At 41.8% G+C, this 17,860-nt stretch overlaps 1 protein-coding gene across 3 annotated transcripts in view; it reads right to left on the bottom strand.

Moving 5' to 3' along the window:
• ube2e3 (ubiquitin-conjugating enzyme E2E 3 (UBC4/5 homolog, yeast)) overlaps window positions 1-17,860 on the bottom strand; it is a 152,093-nt gene that overhangs the window by 131,590 nt on the left and 2,643 nt on the right. The window lies entirely within an intron of this gene.

The raw sequence follows: 17,860 nt of genomic DNA on the forward strand, positions 1-17,860 counted from the left end.
CGCCTGGATCTGTACTCGCTAGAATTTGGAAGAAGAGAGAGGATCTTGTAGAAGCATATAAAATTATGAAAGGGATAGATAAGAGGCAGGCAAGTAGTTTCTGCTGGTGGGGGAAGACTCTGACTAGGGGACACAGCCTCAAAATTAGAGGGGAATAGATTTAGGACAGATGAATAGGAACTGCTTTACCTAAAGAATAGTGAATCTATGAACTTCTCTGTCCAAGGAAGCAGTAGAGGCAGCTTCATTAAATATATTCAAGACACAGTTGGATGAATGGTCGGGGAATTAAGGGTTATGGGGATAATGCAGGTAGGAGGAGCTGAGACGATGGATGGATCAGCCATTATCTTAAAATGAATGGCGGAGCTGGCGCGATGGGCCAAATGGCCTACTCCTGCTTCTATTATTATAAAATTAAGCCATTATTTTAGCAGATGTTAGGACAAGCATTTTTTAAAAATTGAGTTTAAAGGCTTTAAGTTCAATTCAAGAATAGTTTTGCCTGGAACACTTAAATGAATAAGCTCTCAGTCTAAGGGTTATAGCTCGCAAAAATGTCCAAGTTAAAAGGAAGTCTTTGGTTAGAACCCTGCAGATTATTAAAGAACTGAGGAAGTTTAAGTTTAAAAAGTGAGGGTGGTCAAGGGAAAACTGTTTGAAGCTCACAGAACCAAAACCGAAAAAAATCATTTGAGCCCAAAATAGAAATCTGAAAAGGAAGGATAATTTCCATGGATTTTGATTAACTGTAAAATGGTGATATCTGCATACTGCCAGGTGTTTAAATCTTCAAACATTGACATGTTGGTTTGTTTCATTTTCTTTTTGTATTTAACAAACTTCTGTTCACTTGATAAAACCAAAATTCCATTCTGGCACACTTAAGTTTCATTAATGACCACCATTGTTAAGTTTAAAACAAGAAAATATAGTGTATCAAACCAAATTTGACGTATCCAAAAATAACATTGGCTAGGAAAATTACACCAGCACATTACTGGAGTTCCTCAAGGTATATGTCATCAGTCCAACTATATTCAATGTTGTTCCCTCCAAAGTCTGATGTGAGAATGATCACTGGTAATTGCATGGTGTTCTTTTTTTGACACAATTCCTTAGATTGATCAATATCCATACTTAATTGCACTGCTAAGTATCAAGCAACATTCCTGTCAAACAAGTGCCAGGCAATAATATTCTCAAACGAGACAGAGTAAACACTTGCCACATACCATTTAACAGCATTACAGTAATGAGAAAAAGTTACAATTGTTCTAGAGGACTGTAGGGCTGCTCTCTGACAAGAGAGCTAGGGCAAGAAATTACTGATGGTGGATGAACCTGAGAGCCACCATGCCTCAGACAAGGAGTGCAGTCAAGAAAGTGGAATCTTCCTGGCGACCTCAACTAATACAGAAACTTAACACCCTAGTGTTTCACATCATTCTGCATTGCCATCCAGTTGTTTAGTCAACTGTGCTAGCCCACCCCATCACGAGAGCCTTTGTCATTCATATCTGGAGCTCACTGCTAACAAAAAAGTTCACTGGACCAGCCATGTAAATACTGTGGTTAAAACCATGTTTTGGAGTTAGTTATTGTATGACAAATGATGTATTTTCTAACTCAGCACAGCCTGTGCACCATCAACAAAAGGCTCAAGGCAAGGGTATCATGGAATATTTTGCACTTAGCACATCCACCATCGGGTTCATTCCCTACATTGTTACAAAACAGCTGCAGCATGCATCATCGCAAGATACAGTGCAACAAGTTTGCAAGCCATGTTTTATTGCACCTCCCCATGAGCTCCACCACCTATGAAGATAGGGTAGCAGGAGGTTCACATCCATGCGACACAACATCCTGATTTGGGAACAAATATTTCTTCCTTCATCTCGGATTTAAAAGACCACTTATCCTGCCTTCAGGACACAGTGTTTCAAGAAAGTAGCGCACCAACACCATCTGCCCAAAGACAACTTGGATGGGCAATAAATGCTAGCAACACCCACATACTGTGACTTAATACATAAAATAGAAACCTGTTTATTAATATTACAACTACTTTAAAACATTGATGTTTGCAAATTGTCTGGCAAATTAATTGTAACTGTAACAACACATATTGCCAAAGAAGCCATTTTGGATGTTAAGAGGTTCTGTAAAGCACAATATAATGGGATTTCCTTCCTTTCCATTGTAATCAGTGTTTACATATTGATAGACGATCAATTTTCTCAGCAGAGAGCAGCGCGAGCTGGGCGGAAGTGAGGTTGGAGCGCAGAGCTGGTCGGGAAGATAAGTGGTTGATATTTGAGTGGGTGTGTTCTAAACCCCAGGCCCTACATAGTAGGGCCTCCCTCCCATCCTCCTCCTCTAACCTAACTTTAAAGTTCACAGGTAAGCTACTCAGTGTTCTTGCTTTGGAGACGAAGTGTAGAGTAATGGCAGCGCAGGCAGTGGAATGTTCCTCCTGCCGGATGTTTGAGGTAGGGGTGACCACCGATACTCCTGCCGACTTCATCTGCAGGAAATGCAGTCAGATTCTGCTCCTCACAGAACGAGTTAGGGAACTGGAACTGGAGTTGGATGAACTGAGGATTATTCGAGAGGCTGAGAAGGTGATAGATAGAAGCTACAGGGACATAGTTACGCCAGAGAACAGAGGTAGCTGCGTAACAGTTAGAGGTGGGAAGGGGAGGAAGCAGGCAGTGCAGGGATCTCCTGTAGTCATTCCCCTAAACAATAGGTATACCCTTTGGATACTGGTGGGGGGGACAGCCTAGCAGGGGTAAGCTGCAGTGACCGGGTCTGTGGCGTGAGGTCTGGCTCTGAGACTCAGAAGGGAAAGGGGAAGAGGAGGAGAGCGCTAGTTATAGGAGACTCTCTAGTTAGAGGGACGGACAAGCGATTCTGTGGGCATGGGCGAGACTCTCGGATGGTTTGTTGCCTCCCGGGTGCCAGGGTCCGAGACGTCTCGGACCGTGTCTTCAGAATCCTTAAGGGGGAGGGTGTGCAGCCAGAAGTCGTGGTGCACGTTGGCACCAACGACATAGGTCGGAAGAGAGGTGGGGAGGTCATTCAAGAGCTCAGGGAGTTAGGCTGGAAGCTGAAAGCTAGGACAGACAGAGTCGTCATCTCTGGGTTGTTGCCGGTGTCACGTTGCCGGTGCCGGTGAGGCAAGGAATAGGGAGAGTGTACAGTTGAACACGTGGCTGCAAGGATGGTGTAGGAGGGAGGGCTTCAGGTATTTGGACAATTGGACTGCATTCTGGGGAAGGTGGGACCTGTACAAGCAGGACGGGTTGCACCTGAACCAGAAGGGCACCAATATCCTGGGAGGTAGGTTTGCTAGCTATCTTCGGGGGGGGTTTAAACTAATTTGGCAGGGGGATGGGATCCGGACTTGTAGTCCAGCAAGTAGGCTAGCTGTTTGTCAGGATGTCCAAGTGTGTGGGGAGGCTGTGAAGAAGGTAGCACTGAGAGGGAATACTTGCGGACACAGAGATGGGTTCAAGTGCGTATACTTCAACGCAAGGAGTATCAGAAATAAGGTCGGTGAACTTAAGGCATGGATAGGTACCTGGGACTACGATGTTGGGGCCATCACGAAATGTGGATAGAAGAGGGAGGTTCCTGGTTACAGATGTTTCAGTAGGATTAGGGAGGGTGGTAAAAAAAGAGGGGGGGGGCGACGTTGCTAATTAGAAATGGTATACAGCTGCAGAAAGGCAGTTCGAGGGGGATCTGCCTTTAGAGGTAGTATGGGCTGAAGTCAGAAATAGGAAAGGTGCAGTCACCTTGTTGGGTGTTTACTATAGGCCCCCCAATAGCAGCAGAGATGTGGAGAAACAGATTGGAAAACAGATTTTGGAAAGGTGCAGAAGCCACAGGGTAGTAGTCATGGGCGATTTCAACTTCCCAAATATTGATTGGAAGCTCTTTAGATCTAGTAGATTGGATGGGGTGGTGTTTGTGCAGTGTGTCCAGGAAGCTTTTCTAACACAGTATGTAGATTGTCCGACCAGAGGGGAGGCCATTTTGGATTTGGTACTCGGTAATGAACCGGGACAAGTGATGGGCTTGTTAGTGGGTGAACATTTTGGTGATGGTGACCACAATTCTGTGACTTTCACCTTGGTTATGGAGAGAGATAGGTGCGTGCAACAGGGTAGGTTTTACAATTGGGGGAAGAGTAATTACGATGCTGTAAGACAGGATCTGAGGAGCATGAGTTGGGAGCATAGGCTGTCGGGGAAGGATGTTGTGGAAATGTGGAACTTTTTCAAGGAACAGAAACGACGTGTCCTTGATATGTATGTACCTGTCAGGCAGGAAAGAAATGGTCGTGTGAGGGAACCTTGGTTGACAAGGGAGGTTGAATGTCTTGTAAAGAGGAAGGAGGAGGCTTACATAAGGTTGAGGAAACAGGGTTTAGACAGAGCAGTGGAGGGATACAGGATAGGCAGAAGGGACCTGAAGAAAGGGATTAGGAGAGCTAAGAGAGGGCATGAAAAATCTTTGGCGGATAGGATCAAGGATAACCCAAAGGCATTTTATGCGTATGTGAGAAACATGAGAATGACGAGAACGAGGGTAGGTCCGATCAAGGACAGTAGTGGGAGACTGTGTATTGAGTTGGAAGAGATAGGAGAGGTCTTGAATGAGTACTTTTCTTCAGTATTTACGAATGAGAGGAACCGTATTGTTGAAGAGGAGAGTGTGAAACGGACTGGTAAGCTAGAGGAGATACATGTTAGGAAGGAGGATGTGTTGGATATTTTGAACAACTTGAGGATAGACAAGTCCCCCGGGCCTGATGGGATATATCCTAGGATTATGTGGGAAGCAAGAGAGGAAATTGCAGTACCGTTGGCAATGATCTTTTCATCTTCACTGTCAACGGGGGTGGTACCAGGGGACTGGAGAGTGGTGAATGTTGTGCCCCTGTTCAAAAAAGGGAATAGGGATAACCCCGGGAATTACAGGCCAGTGAGTCTTACTTTGGTGGTAGGCAAAGTAATGGAAAGGGTACTGAGGGATAGGATTTATGAGTATCTGGAAAGGCACTGCTTGATTAGGGATAGCCAGCACGGATTTGTGAAGGGTAGGTCTTGCCTTACAAGTCTGATTGAATTCTTTGAGGAGGTGACTAAGCATGTGGATGAGGGTAGAGCAGTGGATGTAGTATACATGGATTTTAGTAAGGCATTTGATAAGGTTCCCCATGGTAGGCTTATGCGGAAAGTCAGGAGGCATGGGATAGAGGGAAATTTGGCCAATTGGATAGAAAACTGGCTAACCGGTCGAAGTCAGAGAGTAGTGGTAGATGGTAAATATTCAGCCTGGAGCCCAGTTACAAGTGGAGTCCCGCAGGGATCAGTTCTGGGTCCTCTGTTGTTTGTAATTTTTATTAATGACTTGGATGAGGGAGTCGAAGGGTGGGTCAGTAAATTTGCAGATGATACGAAGATTGGTGGAGTTGTGGATAGTGAGGAGGGCTCTTGTCGGCTGCAAAGGGACTTAGATATGATGCAGAGCTGGGCTGAGGAGTGGCAGATGGAGTTCAACCCTGCCAAGTGTGAGGTTGTCCATTTTGGAAAGACAAATAAGAATGCGGAATATAGGGTTAACGGTAGGGTTCTTAGTGAGGTGGAGGAACAGAGAGATCTTGGGGTCTATGTTCATAGGTCTTTGAAAGTTGCCACTCAGGTGGATAGAGCTTGTAGAAAGGCCTATGGTGTATTAGCGTTCATTAGCAGAGGGATTGAATTCAAGAGTCGTGAAGTGATGTTGCAACTGTACAGGACTTTGGTTAGGCCACATTTGGAGTACTGTGTGCAGTTCTGGTCGCCTCACTTTAGGAGAGATGTGGAAGCTTTGGAGAGGGTGCAGAGAAGATTTACCAGGATGTTGCCTGGAATGGAGAATAGGTCGTACGAGGATAGGTTGAGAGTGCTAGGCCTTTTCTCATTGGAACGGCGAAGGATGTGGGGTGACTTGATCGAGGTTTATAAGATGATCAGAGGAATAGATAGAGTAGACAGTCAGAAACTTTTCCCCCGGGTACAACAGAGTGTTACAAGGGGACATAAATTTAATGTGAAGGGTGGAAGGTATAGGGGAGATGTCAGGGGTGGGTTCTTTTCCCAGAGAGTGGTGGGGGCATGGAATGCGCTGCCTGTGGGAGTGGTAGAGTCAGAATCTTTGGTGACCTTTAAGCGGCAATTGGATAGGTACATGGATGGGTGCTTAAGCTAGGACAAATGTTCGGCACAACATCGTGGGCCGAAGGGCTTGTTCTGTGCTGTATTGTTCTATGTTCTATGTTCTAATTCTATCCCACCAAAAATATTGTACTTCGTTGGTTGCAAGTGTGGCACTCGTCATTATATTTTGTATAGAAGTTTCAAATCATGACTGAACTATTATACAGAGAGAATTCAATTGCTGTTGTTTCCCAGACCATAAAATACCCTGCTGCCAATCCAGAACTATTATACAGAGAGAATTCAATTGCTGTTGTTTCCCAGACCATAAAATACCCTGCTGCCAATCCAGAAAATGCTCAATAAGTACTACACTGTTGCTGACCATGTGACTTGCTTATTCCACTTGCCTGGAGAACAACAATAGTATCGTCGTCTTGAATAGTATCGGCAGGCTCAGAGATGTAACAGATTGCTAAAAACACCACACTATAAGACCAGACATTTTACATTTCAGTTTGCTGATGACATTGCTAATTATTGTCTCAGGTTTCAGGTCTAACTGTTAAGTTGATCTGTGGTTTTAAGATTGTTGCTCAAAGTTACACAATAATTACTATATAGGATACTACAGACCAAAGGGTCTGTTGCTTGTTGTGGAACCTAATAATTCCAACATAGGTCAGTCACTATTTCAAAGTCATACATCCTTTATATTACTATCATAAATCTCTATGTCCACACAGGGATTTCATTATGCTTCAGAAACTTGCAATACTGCAATGTCACCCTCCTGAAGGTGCTGACCCCAGTATGACTTTACACTGTTTTAGGTGTATAAATTAGATTTCAACAAGCACAAGCAGTTATAACAATTTTCATGTTTAACTGTTACATGTTCCATGGCATTGCTCACTGCCAGTCAGGGAATTTTTTGACTTCTGACAATATAGGTATCAACCCCCCATGGGGATAACATCTTGGTCACTGATTCATAGTAAGGTATTAGATAAAATGTTTAGAGGAACATGATTCAAATCAACTTAGAAAAGCATCCAAATGTAGAAAGAAAGCATATTTTCTGCGAACATCCAATTATTGTTAGCTTTGTGACTGATTACTTTTAATTAACTTTGTTTATATTCAAGAGACATATTTTTAAGTTAATATCAATTTAAAAAACACAACTTAATTGCAATGAAGAATAATAGAGATTATATTCAAATTAAAGTAATTAATTACTTTCTTGTCCTATAAATTTTACTCAAAATTCAGCATCCACCATTCTCACTCCATTCGATGGAGTATTGAGTTAACTGCACTTGCTCATATCACACAAACTAAAATCAGCTCAGACTCTCAGGTTCAGGTAAGAATACCAGGTCCAAGCCGTTGTGGGAAATTCCAAACTGCAGGCATCAAAAATAACTTTCCAAAAAAAAAACAATAAAATTTGCAACATTAGTAAAAATCAAATTGCTTCAACATTTATCTTGAGCATGGGAAGTTTTGCCTACTTGGAAAACAAGTTATGTTTTGTTTTAAAGAAAGGGACTGGCATAATTTATGGGATTACAGTGAAAACTCAAATGTGAGCAATATGGACTTACAATGGCAATAAAAAGCTAAATGTTATAAAGACACAATCACAAATCAGGCAAATAGGGATTGCAAGCAGACCAAGAGCAACAATCAAAACCTTCCTTCTTCAATGGAATATGGAAAAGGAGCTGTGGTCTGAGTTACATTGATGGCAACTTTAAGATTTAGAAGAATTGGGAGGGATCCCACAAATTAACTGCTCTGAAAGAATACAAAGCGTTTTGCCTCATAAGAAGATAATTAAATCTGATGGAAGAAACCTGAGATTTAACATGACAAAGTGACGTGATAAATAGACAAAGAGGAAGAAACATGATTTGTAATTGTAAATTTATTTCACCCAAGGGGCAACCTTTTCACACAGAGAGTGGTACGGGTATGGAATGAGCTGCTAGAGGAAGTGGTGGAGGCTGGTACAATTGCAACATTTAAAAGGCATTTGGAGGAGTATATGAATTGGAAGGGCTTGGAGGGATATCGGCCGGGTGCTGGCAGGTGGAACTAGATTGGATTGGGATATTTGGTCGGCATGGACGGGTTGGACCAAAGGGTCTGTTTCCATGCTGTACATCTCTATGACGCTATGATGTGCCGTTTCCCAATGATCAAATGTTGCATGAATGGTGACTTTGTCTGTTTATAAATATCAGATTCAGTTGTTTTTGGAGTTTGTACATTAGAGTCAGAACAGCAAATGTTCTTTTTATGAAAGCAAGGGGAAGGAAGGATTAAATAGCTTGCACTGGTAAAGCTGATGTCTGAAGTATACAAAAGGTCAGTTAGTCCTTGTTACTGTTTGTCAAACATTAAAGCTAACTGGACACAAAATAGGAACTTGAAGCTTTAGTCATAAACAAGCATGAACACCTTATAAATGCTCGAGTTTTAAGAAGCATTTATAGAGATTTGTTAAATAACAAATTATTGACAAATATGTCCAAAGAAAAAAAATTAATTGCAAAAGAACCAATTTCGATGGGGTGTAATGGATCAGTTTCAAGTAAGTTGGAATCAAAGAAGACTGGCAGGCAAACTGGAAAAATCACTTCAGGTACAGTGATAGCCACAAAAGGGAAGGTATGGCAAAAACAAATCTCCCTGTATGCTCAAACAAATAATCAAATCAGGTGATTTATAAATAGGGTGCCTATGACAAATGCCAGGTTGATAGCACTAGTGGCGAACCAGGATGAAAACAAGGCTCAGAGGAAGCAGCAGAAAAGAAATCAGAGGGTAAAAGATTGTTAGAAGACATGGCAACTTGCATAAAAATCAATATATAAGTTTTTATAGGCACCTAAATGGTAAAAGGGTAGTAACAGAGTGAAAGGAATGGATTCAAAAGGCATGACCAAGAAGGCAATTTTGGTACGTAGGCAGAGGGCATGAATGAGGACCAATATTAGTATTTTGCATCCATGTACAGGGGGAAAAAAAAGGAAGATGCAACCAAAGTCAAAGTGAAGGAGGAGATAGTGGAGACACTAATGAGCCAAAAAATAGTTGAAGATAATGTATTAAACAGGCAGGCTGTAGTTGAGGTTACAAAGTCACCAAGACACAATTGATGTATCTAGGAACTACCAAGAGAAGTAAGGTCAGAATTAATGGAAGCATTGAGCATAATCTACTAAGAGGTGTCACCATAGGAATGCAGAACGATAAATATTATAAATTGGTTCAAAAATGTTATGCAGAGAAAGATGTGAAAAGTGATATATTTTGGTGGGAAAAGTAAGGACAGGCAATACAAAATTAAGCATAGATTTTTAAAGCAGTTGAAGGAACAGAGGGAACTTATAGTGAGTGCACAAATTGTTGAAGCTAGTAATTAGGGCTGAGGAAGTGATTAATACAGCACAGGGCATTTTGAACTGCAGGATGAGAACACAAACTCAAGAAAACTATGGTGAACCTTGGATAAGACACTTGCTGGACCTCATCTGGAATACTGTACACTGTTGTGGGTGCCAGATTACAGAAAAGACGTGAAATCATTCAAGAAGGGATTCTAATCTTCTAATCTCAACTGCATAAGTGATTTATAAGAATGGTTCCATGAGGATAGATTGAACAAGTTGGGACTGATCTCCTCAGAGAGAAACTTGAGAGGAAATTTGTTACAAGTTTTCAAAATCATGACTGGGCTGGGTACAACAGATAGAAAGAAGCTGTTCTTACTTCTAAAAGCAACGAAAATGGAAAGTCATTGATTTAAAGGGATACACAAAAGAAGAGTAATGTGAGCAAAATGTTTTCACACAGCAAATAGTTAGTGTATGAATTCACTGCCTGATGTTGTGATGGAGACAGGTTCAACTGAAGCATTTGAGAGGGCATTAAATTGTTTTTTGGATCATAATGGTGTGCAGGGATATGGGAACCAAGCAGGAGTTTGGCAGTAGATAATATAGCCATCAAGCAGGCATGATGGATAAGGATTTGGAAAGAATACAGGAGATTGGTATCACGTAGTGAAGCTCATTTGAAGAGTTGGTGGCAGGCACGATGGACTGAAAGGCCTCCCTCTAACCCCTAACAATTACATGATTCTACATGATTTGCGAAAACTTTGGTTGTACCTCTGCACATCATACTTTACGAAAACATGGAGAGGATGTAGAAAAGACTTGAGAATGGCTCCAGAAATTAGGAGCTTCCCCTGCATAGATAACAAGGAAAATTTGAGACTATTCTCCTTAGAGAGGAGAACACTGATAGGACTTTGCCGTAGGCTTCAAAGTGATGAGGTGGCTGGACATACTGAGTCAAAAGAATGTGTTTGTTGGCAGAAGGATCAAAAACTAAACAACACAAATTTCGGCTGAATACGAAAACAAAAAACTGTGCTCAAAATGAAGAAAATCCTTCTCTTTCAGTAAGCTTTAAGGATTGGAAACACTGCTTGAGAGCACAGTGGAGGCAAATTCAATTGTTGCTTTCAAAAGGGTATTGAATAGCTGTCTGAAAAGGCAAAATTTGCAGAGCTATAGGGAAAATTCAGGTGAGTGAGACTAGCCTATTTGCTCTTGCAGAGACACGGTGAACAGACAAAATTAGCTATCTGTGCAATACCATTTTGTGGTACAAGGATATGATGTACAATGGTTCTAGGCACATAAGAATTCACAAAGTACACAAATCTACTAGAAAGCAAAAAATGGACTCATTTGCATCAACACACCGCACAGTGGTGGATTTTTGAAGTGGAAACTGTTAAATCGGTAGACTGATCAATGTACACAGAGCTTCCCGGTGGCTGTATGTCCTCGCAGCTCTAAGCAAACATTGATTTACATTGTCCATACTGCCAGACAATTAAAGAGATGTCATACAAAAAACTTTCTACATTGATTCAGAGCCTGAAGCAAAACTCTAGTTATACATACCATTCTATCAGGATACAATACAATTCAAAAAGTCACAAAATTTTAATTCTCTTCTTTTACTAAATAAAATTGAACATTGGCATCAAATTGTTCAATTTTTAACAAAAGCAAACTGAAAGCCAAGGGCGACTTGCAATAGAGAAAAATATCAGCTCTATTCTAAAAGAATTACGTTTTACTTTTAAGTAGTACAGAACTAATCTTGCACTGAACCAGAATTAGTGCCAAGAACAAGCAGCACTAACTTTCTTCTGTAACGCTAGAACTTAAAAAGCTATTTAAAAGAGGAATAATAAACTAAAACAGCTTAAAACCCAAGCATCACTTGCTATTGGAATAGATTATAAACACTGCATGAATACAGTACAAGTGATAAGCGTAAGCCAGCAGCAACATTTGTCTAAAGTATTCAAACAGCTTTTTTCAAACTTTATTTTTAATTAATTTACATAACTGTCTTTCAAATTAAAGAGACAATACAAACATAGATATTTTGAAATGGTCGATTACACTGATGGTTTTGTGCAATTACAAAATGTAAACTTTTTTGAAATGGTCTTAACATGTTCCCAGTATAAGTAATGTTCTGCTCAAAAGACATTGTTGAAGCTTTTCATCTTACAATTTTCAAGGTAACTCCTAAGGGGGAACAGCACTTATGTACTGTATAAGAAGAGCATGCTAATTGGGTTGACAGTGGACTCTTGACTGGTTAAATGTATTTCCATGAAAAATGAATCAGTTTGATGATAACTGACAGATAATTGCCAAGGATTGCTTTAAATTTATTTAGTTTGTTTTTAAAAACAAGGAAGATCAACACTGATTGGTCAAAGCAGTGCACCGAGGAATGAATCAGAGAATTTTGTAAGTAACAGGTCCATGTTTAATAATAGGTAGTTTCCTGTATTCACAGGTGAGCCAAATTGCAGGCCTAACTGAAAATCTTAAATTGATTGTTAGCATCATTCTTAGCACACAAGATTGTTGCCTCGCTACAGCATAATATCTAACATTAGACACACCATTTGTTAATAACCATGTCTTTTGGACATAGGTCTATGTAGCTTCACATCGAAATTCGTATGTAACACTTCTTGTGTGATGGGTAGAACATCTTTTTGGCAACATTCGGTTAATGGCAGATACCAGACATGTTACTGCTACACAAGTTATAGCTTGAACCATTTTCAACTGTTGCTTAAATTTTTGCCATCTCTTACCCCTAAATCGGAGGTGGATTGGTTATTTTTCAGGACCAAATATTGCAGCCTTAGGCCTGTTCAAGAGTTTGCAATATATAGCAAGAGATGATACATTGTCTTGTGAACTGGATTTGAAATACTGTATTTTAGCATCAAGCTTGCATGGTGAACAAAATCATAGAATCCCTACAGTGTGGAAACAGGTCACCTGGCCTGACAGGTCCAGACCGACCCTCTGAAGAGCAACCCACCCAGACCCACACCCCCACCCCCACCCCACAGCTCTACATTTCCCTTGACTAATGCACCTAACCTACACACCTCTGAATGCTTTTTCACAAAGAAACACGTAATTTTTAGGTGAAAAAGAATCACTGTTCTGAACAGCACAGACTTGTTCCCAACACCAGGGTTTTATACCAAGATTCCCTCCCTAAAGAAGTCACTTTATTTCACAATGACATTAGACTATAGAAATTAGCTATTGCGTTTGTTAACAGGAATATAACAAAAATAGTTGGTTGTGAATCATTAATGAAGGTTCAGAGGTTGTGAAAGAGAACAGAAAATAAAAACCTTGCCATTTTCCTACAATAGACATAATTGGAAGGAAAAAATAAGTTTTCCCAAATATTTTCTTTCCCCTTCAAGTGACAAAAAGAATAGGATATTTATCTTACATCAGATTTCAGATACATTTTGATGATCCAGGTATGCAAAAGGAAAACTTAAAAAACATTTTTAGAAACTAGATAATTGGTCTTCTCAAAAAAAAAGTCAAATCTTCAGTCTGGCTGTAATGTCAAACTCCCTCGCAAGTACTTGACTGGGTTGCTGCATCCCAAATCATGGCGAAGGCGAGGACTGCAGATGCTGGAGATCAGAGTTAAGATTAGAGTGGTGCTGGAAAAGCACAGCTGGTCAGGCAGTATCTGAGGAGCAGGAAAATCGATGTTTTGGGCAAAAGCCCTTCATCAGGAATGAAGCAGGGAGCCTCTGAGGTGGAAAGATAAATGGCATGGGGTGGGGCTGGGGAGCAGGTAGCTAAGAGTGCAAGAGGTGGATGGAGGTGGGGGTGAAGGTGATAGGTCGGAGACGAGGGTGGAGCGGATAGGTGGGAAGGAAGCTGACATGTTGGAAATGGGATAAGGTGGGGGGGGGGGGGGGGGGAGGAGCGAGAGAGCAAGCGAGAGTGCGAGAGTGCGAGAGAGAGTGCGAGAGTGCGAGAGTGCGAGAGAGAGTGCGAGAGTGCGAGAGTGCGAGAGAGAGTGCGAGAGTGCGAGAGAGAGTGCGAGTGCGAGAGAGAGTGCGAGTGCGAGAGAGAGTGCGAGTGCGAGAGAGAGTGCGAGTGCGAGAGAGAGTGCGAGAGTGCGAGAGTGCGAGAGTGCGAGAGAGAGTGCGAGAGAGAGAAAGAGCGTGAGAGCATGAGAGAGAGAGCGCGACAGCGCGAGAGCATGAGAGAAAATGAGGAAACTGGTGAAGTCCTGGGGTTGAAGTGTTCCTAGGCGGAAAATGAGGCATTCGGTGGTGACAGAGTGGTGATGGAGGCAGCCCAGGACCTGCATGCCCACGACAGAGTGGGAGGGGCAGTTGAAATGTTCGGCCACAGGGCGGTGGGGTTGATTGAGGCGGGTGTCCCGAAGATGTTCCCTAAAGCCCACTGCAAGAAGGTGTCCAGTCTCCCCAATGTGAAGGAGACTGCATCGGGAGCAACGGATACAATAAATGACATTGGTGGATAGGCAGGTGAAACTTTGATGGATGTGGAAGGCTCCTTTGGGGCCTTGGTTGAAGGTGAGGGGGAGGGGGGGGTGGGGGGGGAGGAGAAGGCGTGGGCGCAGGTTTTGTGGTGGCAGGGGACGGTGCCAGGAGGGTGGGTTGTTGGGGGGGGGGCGTGGACCTGACCAGGTAGTCACGGAGGGAACAGTCTTTGTGGAAAGCGGATAGGGGTGGCGAGGGAAAGGTATCCCTAGTTGTAGAGTCCGTTTGTAGGTGGCAGAAATGTCAGCAGAGGATGCAGTTTATGCAGAGGTTGGTGGGGTGGAAGGTGAGAACCAGGAGCGTTCTGTCCTTGTTGCGGTTGGAGGGGTGGGTTTGAGGGTGGAGGTGCGGGACGTGGATGAGATGCGTTGGAGGACATCTTCAACCACGTGGGAAGGGAAATTACGGTCTTTAAAGGAGGAGGCCATCTGGTGTGTTCCCCTGGGAGCAGATATAGAGCAGAGTCTGAGGAATTGGGAATATGGGATAGCATTTTTGCAGGAGGTAGGGTGGGAAGAGGTATAATCCAGGGAGCTGTGGGAGTTGTGGGTTTGTAAAAAATATCAGTGTTGAGTCGGTCGTCATTGATGGAGATGGAGCAGTCCAGGAAGGGGAGGGAGGTGTCAGAGGTGGTCCAGGTGAATTTAAGGTCGAGGTGGAATGTGTTGGTGAAGTTGATGAACTGCTCAACCTCCTCGCCGGAGCATGAGGTGTCGCCGATGCAGTCATCAATGTAGCGGAGGAAGAGTTGGGGAGTGGTGCCGGTGTAACTACAGAAGATGGACTGTTCTACGTAGCCAAAGAGACAGGCATAGCTGGGGCCCAAGTAGGTGCCCATGGCTACCCCTTTCGTCTGGAGGAAGTGGGAGGATTCGAAGGAGAAATTAGCTTTTCCAATCTTGATTCTAACTTTCACAAGAATGAAACTACCCCAATGAGAGCAACAAAGTACAGTCTATGTGACTGAGACCAAAAGGTATGATCCATTTCATACTGTTTACAGTCTTGGACACGGCTGATCCACATAATCTATCCTCCAACTCTACTTATCCTACCATCCACCTAAGTGGGACTACCCATGGTTTTTATTCACTGTCCAGTTGTATAGAAATAATTTCCCTGCAATGGCCTTCCTTTGCACATCAGTAATTTCCTAGCGTTTCCTGTGAATTCTTCAAATTTTAGCCTGTGACATCACTTTCCTTGGTTATATTAGTATCACCTGTACCTTCTCTAGAATTCCATCAAGACCACCATGCGTCTCTTTGCTCCTATGAAATTTACTTAAAATGTCTCTTCAACTGAAGTTTTTTAGCCTGGTCCTCGCTTTTAATTCCTTCAATCTAATGTTAACTTGTTCTGATTACATTCCTGTGAAGTGCATTATGATACTAATTAAGTCCCATAAAAAGGGAACTTCAAATTGCATAACAGCATGAATCAGAGAATGAATCATATAATGGTGACAGCATAGAATGTGACCATTCAATCTTTTGCCCCCATGCCGAAACTCTGCAGGAGCAATTCACATCACATCACTCACCATTCTCTCCCCAACCTACACAATGTAGCACTGTCAGTTTCCTTTTTGGAGAATAATCTAGCTCCTTTCCCAAAGCCTTGATTGACCCTACTTCCACCACAGTCAGGCATCACAAGGCAGATCCTCAGCACTCTGTGATAAGACTTTTCTTCCTTAATTACCTTATATTTGTGACTGCTAATGCTCAATACTTTCACCAATGGCAATACTTTTTTCTCCATTTATTTCCCATGTCTTCCCGTCACAACCCAGTGAACCGTAAATTGAATTTTCCCACTAAAATGGATACATTTTCCAAAGATTATGTTGATGGATATCCCTTTGAATTTAAATTTGATACCAATGCTAAGGTCATTCTCATTTCTTTAAAAGTAACTCGTGGGATGAGGGCAGTGCTGGCTACTTGCCCAGAGGGCAGTTAAGAGTCAGCCACATTGCTGTGGATTTGGAGTCACACATAGGCCATGCCAGCTAAAGATGGCAGTTCCCTTCTCCATTTGCCATGGTGGAATTCAAACCTGAGTCTCCAGAATGTTGCCTGAGTCTCTGGATTAACAGTCTAGCAATAATAGCACTAGGCCATCACCTAGTTGTCATGATCAGTTGTCATCAGATCAGTTGTCATGATTTATGAAAAATCAAAAAGCTACAATATATATTGAGTGAAATGACCACATGGCATTGGTGGAATGATAGTCAATGAAATTGGAATGCTACAAATTATATTTCAACACAGGAGGCATCATATATTCAAATATATGGTCAAAGTTCACAATCACCTTTCACATCTGAATCTCTACTTTCTTGAGAAGGAGTGCCCTTTGTTTCTGGGCTCTTGGAACTAACAGTTGTCAAACCACTGGTCCAAAACTAAACCACTGTCAACCATCCAATCAAGAGGCAAACAGGAGAATTTTCTTCATGCTTTCTAACCTAATTGTAGAACCCAAAAATGCAGAATCATTTTAAGGTTACTACAGTGGCATAATAGAAATATCTCATACGACTGGGATGCAGTGGCCAGCAAGACCAAAGAAGCACAACTGAAGTTGACAACATAAAATGAGTGACCAACTCTGCTACCATTGACCAGTATCGTGTTGAAGGATGGTGAAATCAAGAGTCCAGAGTTGGCTGAGAACACATACTTTCAGCACCAATAATACTTCACCATCACAGACAACTTAATAGTATATTGCAATGTAGCGTAAGACTAGTCATTCAAGCTCCCCTTCAGGAAGTGTATTGAAAGAACACATCAAGGACACTAGGGCTATCCAGGTGTACAGCCAGGGCTCAGGTAGTGATGTAGTTGCCAAAGATCTTAAGAAACTGAGAATCTCAAATCATTATGAAAAATGAAATTATACACACACGTTGGGCCGAAGGACTTGTTTCCTTGCTGTATGACTCTTATAAATATGAATAAGAAAAGCTTGCCAGCCAGTCAACTTGTTCAGCTCATCATTCCATTGGAATGTAAAATTTAAAAATCATGAACACAATTTAACCAAAATAAATATATCAGAGCACAGAGAAATGCAAAATTATCCCCAATTTAAAATGGGGATAGGTTAAATGCGTTCATTGCTGTTTTATTCAGAACTGGATAATGAACTTAACAGCTTAGAATTTCAACATGGACATTCACATTGAACAAATCTGAAGGTATATATTTATCTAAACGCATTAAAGGGGGCTTCAATAGGTCATTGCTTTTAGGCTTGAGGCTTATCTTATTATGCTGATATATTGTGAAAATTGTAATGCATCAAGAGAGAAAGCAGTGATGAAGTCAAGGTTTAATGCCAACTTGAGGTTAAACCTGACACAAGGACCTCATTTGTGGTTACAACTGACTTAAATTTTTCAACTTCAAATTTGCCTTTGAAGGCCAAGAAACCTGTTTAACATAAAACCATATTTACTTCATAATAGAAACCCAACATTAAATATTAACTGTCAATATTACCAGCAAAACTTCCCAATTCCATGTCAAAGATTAGAACAGCAAAGAGCACAATACAAGAATGTCCATTTACACTGGTATCAAAACAAGAATAGTTATCATAAAACCAATGGGTTAATATCAACTCCTTCTTTGTTACATTTTTCACATGTACTGCAAACGTCAGAATAGCAACA

Source organism: Chiloscyllium plagiosum, unplaced genomic scaffold, assembly GCF_037043375.1.
Source record: "Chiloscyllium plagiosum isolate Xiang-an unplaced genomic scaffold, Cpla_swu_hap1 HiC_scaffold_7, whole genome shotgun sequence".
Taxonomy (NCBI): Eukaryota; Metazoa; Chordata; class Chondrichthyes; order Orectolobiformes; family Hemiscylliidae; genus Chiloscyllium; species Chiloscyllium plagiosum.